We start from the raw sequence: 17,277 nt of genomic DNA on the forward strand, positions 1-17,277 counted from the left end.
GAAATGAGCTGCTTTCTGCAGGGCGAGGCTTTCACTTCCTCTGCCCTATCCTCCCTGTGCATCAGTGGGGAGCCAGCACCCAAAAGGATATAAGTCACAATGTGGAACTCAGAAGCAGAGCGTGAGGCAATTTCCTGGAAGGTGACGGTGTCATCTGAACGTTTCAGGCCTCGAGGTTCCAAGCGTTGTGGATTTCTATTCCTGGTTATTGCATGCAGGTCTGTGTTTGCCCCAGCCGGAGAGTTGCCAGCATGAGAACCACTTACTTGTGCAGTATCACAGGAATGAAGCTGCCTCTGGAGCTGCTTTCCAGAAGGGGAAGTAGTCCTCGCTGTCAAAGCAGGACCAAGAGCCCTTTGGCCACCTTAGCATTCTTGCCCCCCAAAGGCTCCACATTCCTTCCTCTGGGGTTTGCACCACAAAATGGCATGTGAACCCTTAGCCTGCTGGTGTTGATTTTATTTTCTCTTGAGGAAACAAAACCGAGGCACTAGACCAAAATAAGCAGCCCAGATGTTGTGCTGACCCGGCTCTGCTGGGAAGCCGTGATATTGATTTGCCCCTGGCCTCCCTTTGCCTTCAGTAACCTCAACTCTGCCTGGGATACCTAAGCTGAGTGGTTGATTCCTCTCCATTCCGTGGCAGTGTGTTCATCCAGACACCTACACCCACGTTGTTTTATTCCTAAAGGAGCCAGGGTTTACCTAGACTTTGGTATTTTTAAGGACTGTGAGTGGCCCAGCCCTCCTGGTCTCTGGTGACACCCCAAGGAGAGTCTACCTGTCTCGCCCTCTCTGGCTGGAGGACCCAGTGGCAACCAGTCTAGGGAGTGGCAAAGGCCTGAGCAAAACTCGCGTGACCAGCCAGACTCATGGCCTTAGCCCTCTGGCCCAGAATGTCTTAGGCTGGGGATACTTAGGATTGGGGTGGGATGCACATCAAGACTGATCTCTGCAGAGGGGGTGGACAGAAATGCTGGAGGCCTGCAGCTGAATGCTGTCTTTCAGGAAGTACAGCTGGAAAGAGAGGTTAGCTGTGCATCAGCCAGGCCTGAGATTCCTCAGCCTCTCCCATGGGGTTCTAACAGCCAGTTTGGAGAGATCTCACGAAAGACAAAAGCCTGGGTGAGCCTGTGAACTATTTCAGAGCTGACTCAGCTTTCTCAGTTCTGCAGCTTCCATTTTCCCCAGTCCCTGGGTCATTTGCTTCTCATATCCAGAAAGTCTCCTCTGAGAGCATGGAGTTCTTGAGGGCACATGGTTCAGAAGACGACCAGCAACCACCCCACCCCCCGCCCGCCATCCCCACAACACTCTTGTTCTAGGACCACAGTGGGTGTGCAGACAGACGGTCCTTTCCAACTCAGAGATTCCCCCAAGAGAGCACATTCTAGCCCTAACAGTTGAAGAGACCAGTCTGCCTGTCTCCCCATGGTCAGTGGTCTGGGTCGGAGACCCGTTTCACTTGGGGTGACAAGTGCATGGCCATCTACAGCTGCACTGCACCTGGCTTGTGAATATTCAGCCATCAGTCTCCCCTGCAAATGTTATCCATGTCTCTCTTACCCCCAGCTCCCCAGGGAGTTTAAATATGGGTCTGGGTGCTTGAGATCCACAGATGACACCCATTCTCTGACCAGGCAGAGATGCTTAGCCACAGCTCACAACTCTGAGGGTGCAGTTGGAGACCGGGGAAAGGGTATCAGATTTGTGCCCTCTTGAGATGAGTTATTTCTTCTAGTGTGACTCCCTCAAAGAAATTCCAGGACTTCCCTCTGGTGGCATGTGGCATCAGGATGTTAATAAAAGACTTAGTCCATGTAGATTGTCAAGAAACATGAAATAGATTTACAATCACAAAGAAGTTAGGAGCTTCAAGAGAGTAAGAGAGGATGCAACTACCCTGCCCTTCTAAATCTTTTTTTTTTTTTCAGAGACAGGGAGTGAGCAGGGGAGAGGGTCAGAGGGAGAGAAAGAATCTTAAGCAGGCACCACACACTGGGCATGAAGCCTGAATGGGGGCTTGATCCCACAACCCTAGGATCATGACCTGAGCTAAAATCCAGAGTTGGACACTCAACCAACTGAACCACCCAGGTACCCCCCCACGCCACCCTTTTACAAAGGAGGAAGCTGATGCCCACAGAGGCCACAAGGACACACAGCAGGTGAATGGCTTCCACTCTGGCAGCCTCTGCCGTCTGTCATTTCCCCTCAGCTCCTAGCGTGTTCCCTTAGAGCACACACCAATCTAAAACCTGTCTCCAAAGCCAGTGCTCACGGTGGAATGCTTGCTAAGAGAGAACCTTCACTTTCATGGGTCTTTGATGGAGATGTGGAGTGTGCCCAGCCTTCCTCAGGCCTCCCTGACTATTCTGCTCTGCAGGCTGCAGCCTCTGTGTCCTTTTATCCTTTGACCACCTAGCTCTATCCTGGGACTAAGAAAAAGAGTAATCCCACCTTGCAGCTAGCCTATTGGACCAAGAGGAATGTGCATTGATTTTGGCAGGAGGTAAGATACTGATCTTCATCGTTGGACCTGTGTGCATCTCATGGCCATGTGTCAAACAGGGAGGGAAATAGAGTGGCACTTTATGTACAGGACTTGGTAAATCTTTGTCATTTGAAATCATCACAAAGAGGGATCAAGACTCCCCTGTTTTCACCTGAGCTGGTGAGTCTGAGTCACAGTGTATTTTGACACAGGGAAGCTAAGCATTGGTCTCAAGGTAAAGACTGTGTCAGCCCAGTCTCCATTTGAGTCCAGGCAGTCATTCTTGATGCTGCTTCATAGGTAAAGAGGAAACAGTGTTCTCCCATCATTACTTCTCAGATCTTTCCAGAAGAAGCTGAACTGGTTGACATTTGCTGGCAAATCCACATTGATCTCCTCTGAAGAAAAGAAATGAATGACATAGGCAATTCTGGCCGTAGTTGATATTGAAGACTTTTAGTACTGTTGAAGAGAAGGGAACGTATGTTAAATTGTATCTTTTCTGTTCCCCCCACAATTCTCTCTCTCTCTCTTTCTCTCTCTCTCTCTCTCTCTCTCTCTCTCTCTCTCTCTCACACACACACACACACACACACACACACACACACACACTGATCAGTTTGAGTCTGTGGGGGTAACTGTCAGAGGTAGACTGAAGGAGAGGAAGGGGAAATAGAAGTGCCCTTCTTAGGGACCTTAGAGATTCCCAGATATGATTTCCAACAGGTATGAACCTCACTGGTCCAGGCCAGCCCAGTCAGTTTAATCGGCCAGGGTCAGAGAGATAAAGTACCAGTGTTTGGTCAAACTGCAAACAAAAGTCAGGACTCCCAGTCCAGTGCTCCACTTTACTGTACCATGTTACTTCTCTCACCTGAAGTGCTCTTTCCAGGCTGGCCCATGACTCCCCAGAGCAAACTGGTCTCATGACATTATAGTCACACGAGCAGCTTTTTTCTCAAACTCAGCGATCGTCCGTAATCATCACCCACCTTATGACTTTGAATGGCTTTTGTTTGTTCCACAAATCCAGACTCACCAATAGAGAATGAAGCTTTAGCACCATTAAGTATTTTCAGATTCCGAATACATTCTGGAAAGGGTTGTCAGAAGTGCTTTAGCCAGTGGCGTGTTGGTGGAGCATGTGTGTTTTTACATTTGGATACCTGTGTCTAGTTACACTGCCCACTGCTGGGTGATCCTGGATAAGTTTCCTTCATTTATCTGTGCCTCACTTACCTCATCTATAAGATGGGAATGATAGGACCTAATTTATAAAATCAGAAGGATTAAGTGGAATGCTGGTGGCACATAAAATGCATTCAGAGAGTATTTGCCATCGGCATCTGTGACGTCACCATCATCATCAGTTTATTCTTCTCTCTCGTTTTCGTTTACATTAATCTCTCTTATAGTTGTAGATGTTATCAACCAACACAAATAAATATGAAGAATCAAAGCACTAAAGAGTAATGACATTAGCCTGGTGGGGTTTGTGCAGTCATTCAACAGATAATTTATTTTAAGCACTGACTATGTGCAAGACATAGAGCTGTATTTTGGGGTGAATAAGATAGATGTTCTACCTCCCTGAGTCCTATCTCTTGGTAGGGAGACAGGCATTTATTGGGTAATTACCAGTATGCAGAGTGTCACCACGTGGATGCCCTATGTCTGATAGAGGAAGGAGAGAGAAGAAATCATGCATTCTGGTGGCCACCCCACTGTTCCAACCAGAAGAACGCAATGATCTCCCTGGAAATCAGTCTGTGTAAATTTAACTCTAGAGGGAAAAACACAGCCGTTCCATTTCCAAACTGGAATTCTCCCCCCACCCCCCCATGTGTTTTTGGGAAGCACAGATGCCTTGGCATTTTCCCTCTAACAATAACAGAGATTGTTCACAATTATGAATGGTTTTGGTTGACTTCAGCTCCAACAAAACCATGAATCATTTCATAACTTCTGAAATTGCAAAGAAATAACAAACACCGTGGCTCCAGGGGGAAGAAATGGACAAGTTATGGGGCACAGAGTCATCTAAATTAAAACATGAATCCTTTTTTGTTTATTTAGTAGCTGCACATTGCAAGGCCAGCTGACAATGGATAAAAAAGCCAAGTTCAGTATCTTGGTACCTGGGGGTACCACTTGTACATTCTCATCTGTGTAATCCATAACTGGCTATGATATAACCTCCTTTCTTCAGTTTTCTCAAAGCTTTGAGCCCAAAGCATTATTTCATACATTTTACCATGTTCTGAGGAACTGAGAGGGAAAGGAGGTACATGGGCTGAGTCTCATGTGATAGAGGGTCTCCATCATGAATGGCGTTACAGATACCCACATGCATATACACCCTTAAGTGGGAGCACTTTTTCCAGTAGTCTTGTTGCATCCTTCTTATACTTGGCCATCAGACCAGGTTTTCAAAGGGTGGGACTGAGAGGGTCAGACTTCCCTGATATGTGACAGCCTATGTATGAGGTGCCAACAGGGCCTAGGACTTGAGATACAGGCTAAGATATAGGTTGGCAGCTCCTTCTTTTCCATCTTAATCTAGAAGGATGCTTTTTTTTTTTCTTTAAAAAAAAGGTGCATCCTGGACAAAGACACCCAGATGTCCTTGCCCATGCATGCATTCAGAGGCACAGCCAGGCTTTAACATCTCAGAGCTGAGACTAGGTTGGCAGGTAAGGGCAGACATATGATAACAGTGCCATAGTCTCTGAATCTTGCCTTGCAACCTATTGACATTCTTTTTTAATGTTAGTAATGTCAGTGTAGCTATAAGAATTTGTCGAGGGGCACCTGGGTGGCTCGGTTAAGCATCTATGTCGTGATTCTGGCTCAGGTCATGATCTCACAGTGCAGAGCCTACTTGGGATTCTCTCTCTCACCCTCTCTCTCCACCCCTCCCATGCTTGTGCTTTCTCTCTCTCTCTCTCTCTCTCAAAATAAATAAATAAACTTAAAAAATGTTGAAAAGGTCCTTCTTTTGGAAAATAGGTTCCAGAGAGCCATTGCTGCCCCGAAACTCTACTTCTGCTCCTGTCTTCTCCACCCTGAGGGGGATAAGACAGATGGCCGTAGGCTCAGACCTGTTGCTCCGGCGTGCCCTTCCATACACACATTTGTTTTTCGTAACACTTTTATTCACAATTAACACTTGCTTATTGTAAATAAGTTAGAATATAAAGACTTAAAAAAGGAAGAATTTCAATATCATCTGGACTCCAACCAGGAAAGCAGTTAGCATTTTGGTGTATATATTTCCAGACTTCTTTTGATGCATGTGTATGTGTTCTTAAACAAAAATTAGTATGAAACCAAACACATAATTTTGTTACCCCTCCTTACACCTTTTTTTAAAGTTTATTTATTTTGAGAGAGAGACAGAAAGAGTGAGCAGGGGAGGGGCAGAGAGAGAGGTGGGGAGAGAGAATTCCAGACAGCCTCCACACTGTCAGCACATAGCCCCCCCCCCCCAACACGGGACTCGAACTCAAAAACCACAAGTTCATGACCTGAGCCAAAACCAAGAGTCAGACGTTTAACCAACTGAGCCACCCAGGTGCTTCTGCCCCTCCTTACACTTAATATAGAACATTTTACCATACCAACAAATACAGTTGCCTGGCACTTTGCGTGTGAGAGAGCTTTCCTACTGTTTCTCCCTTCTTGCCATTAGAGAGCAGAGACAATAGAAAATGCACTTCACAGAGCACCTGGGTGGCTCAGTCGGATGAATGTCCAACTTCGGCTCAAGTCCTGATCTTGCATTTCATGGGTTTGAGCCCCGCATCAGGCTCTGCACTGACAGTGCAGTGCACTTGGGATTCTGTCTCCCTCTCTCTTTGCTCCTCCCCTGCTCATGCTCTCTGTCTCAAAAGTAATAAATAAATGAACATTTTTAAGAAAAGTGGAGAGGCACCTGGGTGACTCAGTCAGTTAAGCATCTGACTCTTGGGCTCCGGTCATGATCTCACCGTTGGGGAGTTTGAGCCCCATGTCAGGCTCTGCGCTGACAGCACGGAGCCTGTTTGGGATTTTCTCTCTTTCCCTCTCTCTCTGCTCCTCCCCTGCTTGCTTGCTCTCTCTCTCTGTCTCTCTCTCTCAAAATAAATAAATAAACTTCAAAAAAAGCAGTCTTAGGAGATAGTTTAAAAAGAAAATGCACTTTACCATTGCATCAAAGACTGACATCTTAGGCACCTTTGAAAGTTTTGCAGTAGCCAGTCACAATCACACCACCTGAGACACTTCCGCCTCTGAGTGGTGATTATGAGTACACTCAGTGCATCAGCCTTGAGCCATGGCCAAGGTGAAGGCCAGCTCTGTAAAGTACACCGCCAGCTTTGCCACTATATACCATGGGAAATCGCCTTGGTGCTACTCAGAAGCACTGAGCAGGTTGCCTCAGCAAAGAAAATGCTTTAATAGAACTCTCTTTAGTAATTAGATGCTTTAATAAAAAGCAGCCATGTCAGTGTTCCCTTCTCCAGTCAAGGCTTACTCCAGCTGGAAAAAACCCTCCAGGGACAGAGAAGGTCCTAGGGATGCACTGGACAGGCCCTGTCCCCCTACCTGCTGAGCCAACAAGGACTGGTCAGATACTACCAGATGATAATATCTGTCCCCCTTTTGCGCCTATATCTGGAGGTTCTAAGCCATCATATTCTTCTGGTTTTAATGAAGGACTGTTTCAGTGATAAATTCTAGAGATAATTGCTGAATGTTAATTATACTGGGGAAAAAGTTAAGAATTTTCATATTTAGAACAGATTGGCTAATGTGGGAGCTCACTACGTACAATCTAGGTGCCAGACCCTTCTGAATGTCATTGTGAATTATCACCGTAGCCTTCAGCGATGGTTGTCTTTCCCAAGGTGAATAAATAAGATTGCTGTTTATTCATTAAAAGACAGCATACGGCATCTTAGGATAGACAACTTGGCAGAGGCTGTGGTAGTGCCTTTGGAGGAGAAGGGTCTTAGCAACTGTCCTTGGGCCATTCAGAACCGGAGTCCTGTCTCCACAAAGGTAGGTCAAGCTTTTGAATCAGAAAAACAGCCTGTCATTGTCTCCTGGAACTGCAGAATGTGAACAGGTGACTGGTCTGGAAAGTGAAGCAGGAGGCCTCATAGAACACGCCCTGGGTTCAGGGCAGGGGCTCCAACCAGCCCCTCGTGGCTGAGGAAGAGATGGGAAGTGTGTCTGAAAGTCTCCTCAGCAGCCTCTGGGGAAGTGCCTTCTCACTGGTTTTGGCTCAGTCTGTACAGGGCTCAGGAGAGGTACCAGCCGGGCATGGAGACGTTGTCTTGTGGACACCATTCCCTGGACCTTGCTTGTCCATCTAGTGGTGGAAAGTGTTCTGCTATTCCTCATATCCAAATTTAGTTGAGCTAGCCATCATTGGGCACCCTGTCTGTTGCCTTGCCTTCGCGTGTCTGTGGGGGAGGCAGGTATGAACATGATAGTAATTTCACTCCCCTGGGTGATATCAGTTTTCAACTATTTATTTCCCTAAAATGGTTTGTTTTTTTTTTTTTTTGTCCCATGAATCTAGCCTGGCCCTGTTTAATGCTTTTATTTGATGGTGGGTCCCAAATGTGTATACATTTGAATTTGAACATGTTTGATGGCATTTCTTCTGTTGTCTAGGACTTTTATCTGGATCTCATATAAAAATCTAACTTTTCCCATTTCTGTAGACCTTTGCCAGTTCCTCCATGAAATGCCTACACAACATTCTAAGAGCTTTGTGAGTTGATCTTGGTTTAATTGGTTGGTCTAGATTGTGATTTCCTCTCTCTCTCCAAGCACAAGGCTACTCATGGCTGGGTACCAAGGGTAACAAGGTTGTGAACTGTGAAGCAGACCAAGGTGTTCTCCTCAAGTGATGTCATCCTTCAGATCCCAGATGTGGGAGGGATTTTTGGAAAACTGTAATAGGACAAGTTCTCCATGGGCTCCAGTTTGATTTGTCTCCACACAGGATGGCCATCCTTGTGCAGAGGGAGAAGGCAGGTGATAGCCAAGGCCAAGATGCCTCCAGAGGAACAATACTCCTTCCAGGAAGGTGGCATTGGCACCATTCAGCTCTCTCTAGGGCTCTGTACTCTTCATACTCTGTGTGCTAGGTGGCCCGGGCTCTCCTCACTGCTTCATGGAGCAGGGGAAGACCTTGAAAACTGAGCATTTCTGCTGCTGCAGCCCACCAGGAGCCATGCAGCGCTTGTCTGCAGACCCTGCAGTGCTCCTATGGAACTTTTCCCAGTAAGTCCAGAATACCTTGGGTGAGTGCTGATGCCCAGAGCCTGTGTTGTAATTCCCACTATCAGGGAATGCCAGTATGATTGAGCAGCAAAGCTTGGGGGTGGGGAGGTGGTGAAGCATCCCTTCTCAAAACACTGTCTCAGTGTGGAACATTGAAGGTACAGGCATGACTGTACATATAGCATACTGTTCACTCACTAAGTGGGAGGAAGTGAGCCCCTCTTCTGTTCTCTTCCAGTCATTCTGATCAAGTCGAGAAGAGAGTTTCAATTGGGCACTAAGATGTTTTTAACATCCTTCTCTAAGGCTTGTTAATCTTCTTTTAACAGACAGCATTTTATTATATGGTTTTGTTTCCTTTGTATTTACTTTCATGGTTATCTCCTATTTAAAGCACGTAATACTGACTTTCCATTTAAGGCAACAATATAGAATTTCTTTTTTAAATAATAAGATATATTTGTTTCTAGTATATAGAATTGTATTAAACTGTTAAGCTAATCGAGTCTGGTGGTACATGGCTATGACCAAAAATCATGAGGGTGGTCCTTGAGTGACCAAAGTCTGAGAAATGCTAAATCAGACCTGTTCCTTACCATGCAGTCCAGCATCCTTTCTTGCCAAGGCAGCTGAGAAGGCATTTTGATTGAGTGTGTGTGGATTGTATCACTCACAGGAGCTCCCGTCTACAGGCCTGTGGGAGCTGAACATGAGCTGAGGTCATGCTGGTGCTGGCAGAGACCCTGGCCTTGAGCCTTAATGGGAAGCTACACTTGGGAAAATAAAAAGCCCCGGACTTGGGAGTTCCCTGTACCATATCTGGGAACAGCCTGTATACAGGGTGGTCACCATGGAGGATGGGGCTGTGGAGGTCACTCAGCCCACTCTCCTGCCAGCCTCGGAGAGCCTCAGGGACTACAAAAATACTAATAATAAACAGGTATTGGGCTTGTACTACATGCTGGCACTTCACATGAGTTATCTTATTTACTTCTCATAATGCTAAAAGGTAATAGTGGTGGTCATAGTAAGAAGAGGAGGAGGAAGAAAAATATGGGGAAAAAGTTAATATTTATTGAATACTCTCCTTGAAATGATCTGCAGATCCATTGCAATGCCTATCAGAATCCCAGGTGCCTTCTTTGTAGAAACTGACAAGCTGATTCTAAAATTCATATGCAATTTCAAAGAACCCAGAATAGCCAAAACCACAAAAAAAGAAAAAGAAAACAGGACTTATACCTTCCCGTTCCATGACTTACTACAAGGCAGCAATAATCAAACAGTGTGGTACTGGCACAAGGGTAGACATATAGATCAATTGGAATAAAACTGAGAGTCCAGAAATAAACTCATTACATATATGGCCAACTAATTTTTTATAAGGGAGCCCAAACCATTCAGTGTGGAAAGAATAGTCTTTTCAACAAGTGATACTGGGACAACTGGATAGCCACATGCCAGAGAATGGTGTTGGACCCTTACCTCACACCATATATGAAAATTTTCTCAAAACGGATCAAAGACCTAAATGTAAGAGCAAAAACTATAAAACATAGGGATACACCTTTATGAGTTTGGTAAAGGATTCTTAGATATGACACCAAAAGCAGAAGCAACAAATTAAAAAACAGATAAATTGGACTTTGTGAAAATTAACAGTCTTTGTGTTTCAAAGGACATCATCAAGAAAGTGCAAAGACAACCCAAAGAATGGGAGAACATATCTGCAATTCATATATCTGCTAAGGGATTTGTATCCAGAATATATGAAGGACTTCTACAATTCAAGGGACAAATATCCTAATTAGAAAATGGGCAAAGGACATTTTCTAAATAAACACTTCCCCCAAAGATGACATCCAAATGGCCAATAAGCATATGAAAAGATGCTCAACATCATTAGCCATCAGGAGAATGCAAATAATAAAAACCCCAAGATACCACTTAGCACCCAGTAGGATGGCTAGAATGAAAAAGTTAGGTAACTAACATTGGTCAAGGATGGAGATATCAGAACTCTCGTATACTCCTGGGGGGAATGGAAAATGATGCAGCTGCCATGGAGAGCAATCTGGCAGTTCCTCAAACACTTGAACATAAAAGCTACCTTATGACTCTGTGGTCTGACATTATGATGTCATGATTGGAAAACAACCCGAATAGACAAGTGGATAAACAAAATGTGGTACCTCCATACCATGGAATATTATTCAACCATAAAAAGGAACAAAATACCGATACAGGCTATAACACGGATGAACCTTAAAAGCATTGTACTGAGTGAGAAAGGCCAGTCGTAAAAGATCACATACTATATGTTTTCATTCATAGGAAAGTCAAGAATAGAGAAATGGTTAGGGACAGAAAATAGATCACTGGTTACTTAGGTAAAAGAAGGGACATGGGAGGGGAGGTGGGGGAAGGTGATAGTTAAAGACTATAGGATTTCTTTTTGAGGTAATAAAAATGGTCCAAAATTGAGTGTGGTGATGGTTGCACATATCTGTGAATATACAAAAAATCATTGACTTGTACGCTTTAAATAGGTGAATGGTATGATGTGTGAATTATATCCCAGTGAAGCTATTAAAAACATTTATTGAGCACTTACTAAGCGCCAGGCACCAGTCTAAGCATTTTACCTATATTAAGTCATTTTATTTTCACAGCCACCCAATGAGGTATGCCTCATTGTATGAATATCTCCCATTTTGCAGCAGAAGAAACTGAGGCAGAGTTGCCCGAGGCACTATTTTTACCCAAGCACATAAGGAAGACAAGGCACAGAGCTTAAGTGCTCTGTCTGTGGTCATGTAACAGTCACACAGTGGAGGGAGAATTGTAGTCTGGTACCAGACCCCTCCCCCACTCTTGGCCACTCACTGTGCCGGTCTAGACGGAAAAGAAAGGGTCTCTGTCCTTGGGGAGTTAGTGTCTACTTGCACACCCAAGAAGCAGTGTCTGGATGACACTAATTCATGCAGACTTCAGTTAAGGCATGGCATTACTGGGCCTGTTTCCTCTTTCTTAAACCATGTCTTAGGCTAGATGCAAGAGGGCCCCGTCCTGGGGTTTTTGAAGGTAGTAATGCAGGTCTGTGGACAACCTCTAGCATTAAAAAAAAAAAATTTCTAGCAGCTATCCTATCTGTGAAAAGGCCTCACAGGCTAATGAGACTGCTGAGCGTCTTTGCTCTTGGCTGGAATCACATCCAACCAGGGCAGTGCCCTGGTTACCTCAGGCTGCTGAGAAGCTGATTAGCAGTTGCATATCTGACTGTGCTTAGCAAGAGTAAGAAATTGAATCCTTCATTGCTTGAGAAGGGCTGTGTGGTGCAACGAGCCTTCATAGCCTGTTTTCTGAGCCACTTGGTGGGAGAGGCCAGCACTCATCTGGAGGCCTCCACCTCTTTGTCAGACTGTGATTCTCCAAGATCCTTGGACTCCCACTGGACTTGCCCTGCCCTGGACCCCTGGCTTCCTGTGGTCACTCAGATCCCAGCTAAGGAGGCCTCTCCTCACCACTCAGGAGTTCTCTGTGGAAGGCTGGAGCCAAGGTGGTCAGTGGGTGGGGGCTGGCCACCACAGCCAGGCGCACCCATGCTGTCAGGAAAATGGGCTGGGCCCACAGTTCTCCCAGCCACCACCGCTTTTTCTCTTTAAATAAGCAGAAGGCAAGGCCCCAGGCCCACTCACTAGCACCATCTTGCATAATGCCTAGGGAGCTCTGAAAATAAGTCAGATTAGGAATAATTGAGGTATAGGCTGCACCAATGGCCCCTCAGGTCTACTCTAGCACTAGTGTTCTGTGTCACTGATTTTCAAAACCTGTTTTACTAAAATGTTTCCATTGCGTAAAACAGTGCCTTTGGGATCAGCCTATACTAGAGTCTAAAGACAACGGAGCCAAGATGAAGCCACTGAACAACACTGATTTATTTTTATAGATGAGGAAACCCTTTTGGTTTATTTAAAAAGATGCCTCGTCTACCACTATTGGTCTGGGGAGATGTGGCCTTTCTTAGGCTGTTGTTGCTGATCTGATAATCAGGATCATTTATCCGCTCATAGAAATAGGGGACTGCTTCTTCTGCCCTGTGCAACTACTAAATTCATTTTGTATGGATTTGTCCTGTAATCACAGCCCCGATGCTGCATTTGATTCAGCTTGGCTGGAGGATGCTCAGGTCTTTTGTAGATGAATTCATGGCCCTGACCAGTTAGAGTGGCATGCCCTTAGGGGAGCCAGAAAATCTTGCTCACCGACTCATTCATTAACACACAAACACAGCAGAGATGGCCCTAGGTATTTGGGAAGCCTGTAGAAGTTGAGGTGGATGCGTTCCTGACCCAGAAGGAGCTGATAAGTGTCTAAGAAGGTAAATGTTTTATAAATGCACACACTTATCACTCTAATGCAAAGGCAGGAAACGCTTGAGCCAGATGGAGGGCTGGGCGCTTGAATGTAAGGAGGAATTATTGGCTGCGAGAGGCCCGAGGAAGGTTTTCTGGAGGAGATAGCATTTGAGCTGATCCCTAGGGAATCAGTAAGATTTGGGAACTGATATGGTGTACTTTCTCTTTCAAAACCTGGCCCACAGAGAACAAGAATCCTAGCAGTTGAGACAGAGTACCAAGCCTGGAGCCTGCAAACTGATGGGGTAGATGAAGGGGAGAGTTCCTAGAAGATTATCAGGGTAAATCACTCCCCCTCTCTGTGCTGAGTTTTCCATTCTCAAAATGGTGAGGCTAGTGAGACAGTGGTCAGCCACTTTGTGCTCTAACTTCTGAAAATTCAGTCCAAGCTCCTTGTTTTTTAGAAGCCCTAAGGTGAAGTTACCATCCATTAGGTGGGTATCATGGCCACGCACTGTGCCAAGTGCTTTACGTGCACCAGAAACACCCAATGAGGTCGTCAGTTGCTCACCAGGTCCATCTATTCACTTAGCAAACTGAATAATTCTGTGTGCCAGGTACTGCCCTAGGCACAAAATGATGAACAATACAAGCATGGCCTGTGCCCGAATGAGGCTTATACAGTTTTATAGAGAATAACAATAAACACACAAAGGAATCTCATGACAAATTGCGGAAAATGCAGGCATTTTAGGAGAGAGGCTAATGAGAGTGTTATAACTTAGATCCAGTGTGTTGGGGGAAAGGGCAGCACATTCAAACCCAGAACCCAAGTGGTAATGACTCTGCTTCTTCGCAGCTAAGATCTCTGCAGGGTCCATGAGTGAGTCGGGGACAGAAGTTCGGCCTCTCAAGGCCCCAGGTTCGCCTCCTTTCCTCACAGCCCAGCCACCCCTCAGGCACATCCCTGTCTGCCTGACTGGTGGGAAACATGGCTGACTCCTACCAAGACACCTATTTGAGGTGAAGTCAGAGCAGCCCTAACACCCAAACTCCCCTTTTCATCCAACTCCTCAGGACGCATGACTCTCAAGTCCTAAAACAGTCATTGAGCTTTCCTCCAAGGTCATGTTTGGGAAACCCCTGTTTAAATCTGCCAGCTGTAATCACAAAGGGCATCGGTGAGAAAACCCCTGCTGTAGAGTTGGTGTTCGTGGCGACATAACCCGGTCACAATCTGGGACAGATGCAGGGATTCTGCATTGCAGGTGTCTCTGGGCCCTACCATTGCCCATTAATGGATGGTCAAGTTCAGGGTCTCCCAGCTAAATTCAGCTCTAGGAAACTTCCCAGCAGGGGCCATGGACAGGGAGCCAGTGTGTTCATGCACCAAAGGAGCTTCTCCTCTGCCCAGGATTCCCCTTCAGGAAAGCTCCCCGCACCGCTGTCCCCCACAGCCCCCAGCACTCCTCTGTGGCTTTATTGTCTGTGCTTTGTGATCTCCCTCACGTGTCCTCAGGACCCCAGCAGTCTGTCTGTGGCCAGTCTGCTGTCCCTCCTCTCCTGCCTGCCCCTCCTTTTCTTTCCTACAGCCCTTTCCCCTGGCACAGCGCTCTTGTCTCTCTTCCCTGGGTGTCCGCCTCTACAACAAGATGTCTTAAAGAGCGAAATTTTAATTTATGTTTGTTAATTAAATAAATTGATCAAATAAGCCTTTATATTATGTAATATTTTGTACGTATAAAAAGCCTATATAATATCAATATAAAGTATTAACAGCCAGTTTTCCCAAGTTAAATGTCCTATGTGACCCACCCCTGGAGTGACAGCCTCTTTAACTGGTCACTTTTCTCCTTTGTCCCCAATGTAATTTATTGTCCACATATCTGCTGAAGTAGTCTTTGCCCAGCTCAGCTCCCCTCAATCTCACACACACACACACACACACACACACACACACACACACACACACACAAACTCTGCACTCCACAGAGCACGCGGGCTAGCGCTGGCCATTCTGAGCAGCACAGAACCGCCTGCGCCCTGCACCCTGCTGTCTCCCTGCCTTGGAGTGCAGTTTCCTTTACCTGGAATAACCCCACCCACATGTCCCACATCTCTGCCTGTCACACCCACCTCTTCTAGGCCCCAAAGTGTCATGGTTTTTCCCAAAGCTGCACCTGATTTCTCCATGGGCTGTGCTTCCTCCTCCTCTGAGCCCCTTTAGAACATGGGTGCTTTTTCTTTCCTCTTGCAACATCTCACATTTTGCTGCTTTTTGTTTTACTAAGCTTAGTTTTTTCTAGATCTTATCTCACATACAGGATTATAAGCCTCTTGTAGACCGCCCCATGTCTGAATTTGCAGAGTCTAAGCAGAGCACCAAGCACATAACAGATGCTTGGTAAATCATTAGATTACAATGAATTGAACAGTCCTCCTCCAACTCACATCTTCTTCCCTGAAACCCTGTAAAAATAGGCACCTGTTGGTCTCCCTAGGGAGACAGAGTTTCCTTGGGCAGGAATATGGTTGATTCTTTTTTTTTTTTTTTTTTTTTTTTTTTTTTTATTTATTTTGGGGACAGAGAGAGACAGAGCATGAACGGGGGAGGGGCAGAGAGAGAGGGAGACACAGAATCGGAAACAGGCCCCAGGCTCCGAGCCATCAGCCCAGAGCCCGACGCGGGGCTCGAACTCACGGACCGCGAGATCGTGACCTGGCTGAAGTGGGACGCTTAACCGACTGCGCCACCCAGGCGCCCCAATATGGTTGATTCTTGATAAATACTGCCTGGATGCATGAATATTTGCAAGTATTCTGCCCAAGATAGAGGGTTGGACTGAATGGTTTCTAAGGCAAAAAGAAATGTTAACCTGTGCCACTTCTTGATAAATAGCTTCCATATAATGATATTTGGAATTGCAAATTAAATATCATGTAAAGACAAAGCAATTATGATATTGAATGTGAACTTTTACAAATACCAGATAAGGATCACAGCTCTCAGAAAACTACTCATAAAGGTTTGAAGTCTCTCTGTAAGTGTCTTTGGGGATCAGGGGTTGTGAGGGAGAGTTTTTGTCTACATGATCTCACTTATCTGTGCCTTTAACACAACACAAACTGCTTTGCTTTAAAGAATAATACTTTAAAAACATGATAAGAAAAACATGCACAATTCTTTGAAACAATTTTTAACAGTATAATATATTTATGCCTTCATTTTTACTGTCATAACAACAGAGAATTTATCACATAAAAACATCCACCACCCTTAACTGTTATTTCTGTTTTCCTGTGATATTCTCCAGTCCTTGTCCATGTGTAGCAAAGAAGCTTTCACTTCTTTTTTTTTTTTTAATTTTTTTTTAATGTTTATTTATTTTTGAGAGAAACAGAGATAGAATGCGAGTGGGTTAGGGGCAGAGAGAGAGAGGGAGACACAGAATCTGAAGCAGGCTCCAGGCTCTGAGCTGTCAGCACAGAGCCCGACGCGGGGCTCGAACTCACGAGCTGTGAGATCATGACCTGAGCTGAAGTCAGACGTTCAACCGACTGAGCCACCCAGGTGCCCCAGAAGCTTTCACTTCTGCCAGAAGTGAAATCAGAGTGCTGATGCGCATGTGAAATCATCATGAATGTGAAATCTAATAGACAGGTTTTGTGAGCTCCCACTAAGTATAAAACCCTGTGCCCAGAGCAATGGAAAATACAGAGTTTGTCCCCTGAACGAGTGTTTACTAAGTACCCGCGGTGTGCCTTGAGCTTCTCTGGGCTTTGAGAAGAGGCGGTGAATAAGACCAGCCACCAAAGAGAGAGAAAAGTAATATATCTGGGGCAGGTAAGCTATGAAGAAAAATAAAGCCCAGAAGAGGGATAGAGGGAGCTGCTGTTTCCTGAGAGTGGTCAGAGACATCCCTTCCAAGGTAACTCTAAGAGATTTGAAGGAAATGTGGGAGAGTGGGAAGAGTGTTCCCAGCAGAGGGAACAGCAAAGGCCCTGAGGTGGGGGCCTTTGTGGTGTGTTTAAGGTCTGGGGAATGGTGGGATCAGGAAATATCAGGTCAGGAGGCTCAGGTTAGCCATGTTTGAGGCTCAAGCAAGGGCTTGAGCTTTTTTCTAAGCATGACAGGAATCTTTGGAAA

The 17,277-nt window shown here is 45.6% G+C and overlaps 1 protein-coding gene across 3 annotated transcripts in view; it reads left to right on the top strand.

The window, feature by feature from the left end:
- Positions 1–17,277, top strand: part of GNAO1 (G protein subunit alpha o1) — a 170,337-nt gene that overhangs the window by 39,095 nt on the left and 113,965 nt on the right. The window lies entirely within an intron of this gene.

This window comes from Panthera tigris, chromosome E2, assembly GCF_018350195.1.
Source record: "Panthera tigris isolate Pti1 chromosome E2, P.tigris_Pti1_mat1.1, whole genome shotgun sequence".
In the NCBI taxonomy this organism is placed as follows: domain Eukaryota; kingdom Metazoa; phylum Chordata; class Mammalia; order Carnivora; family Felidae; genus Panthera; species Panthera tigris.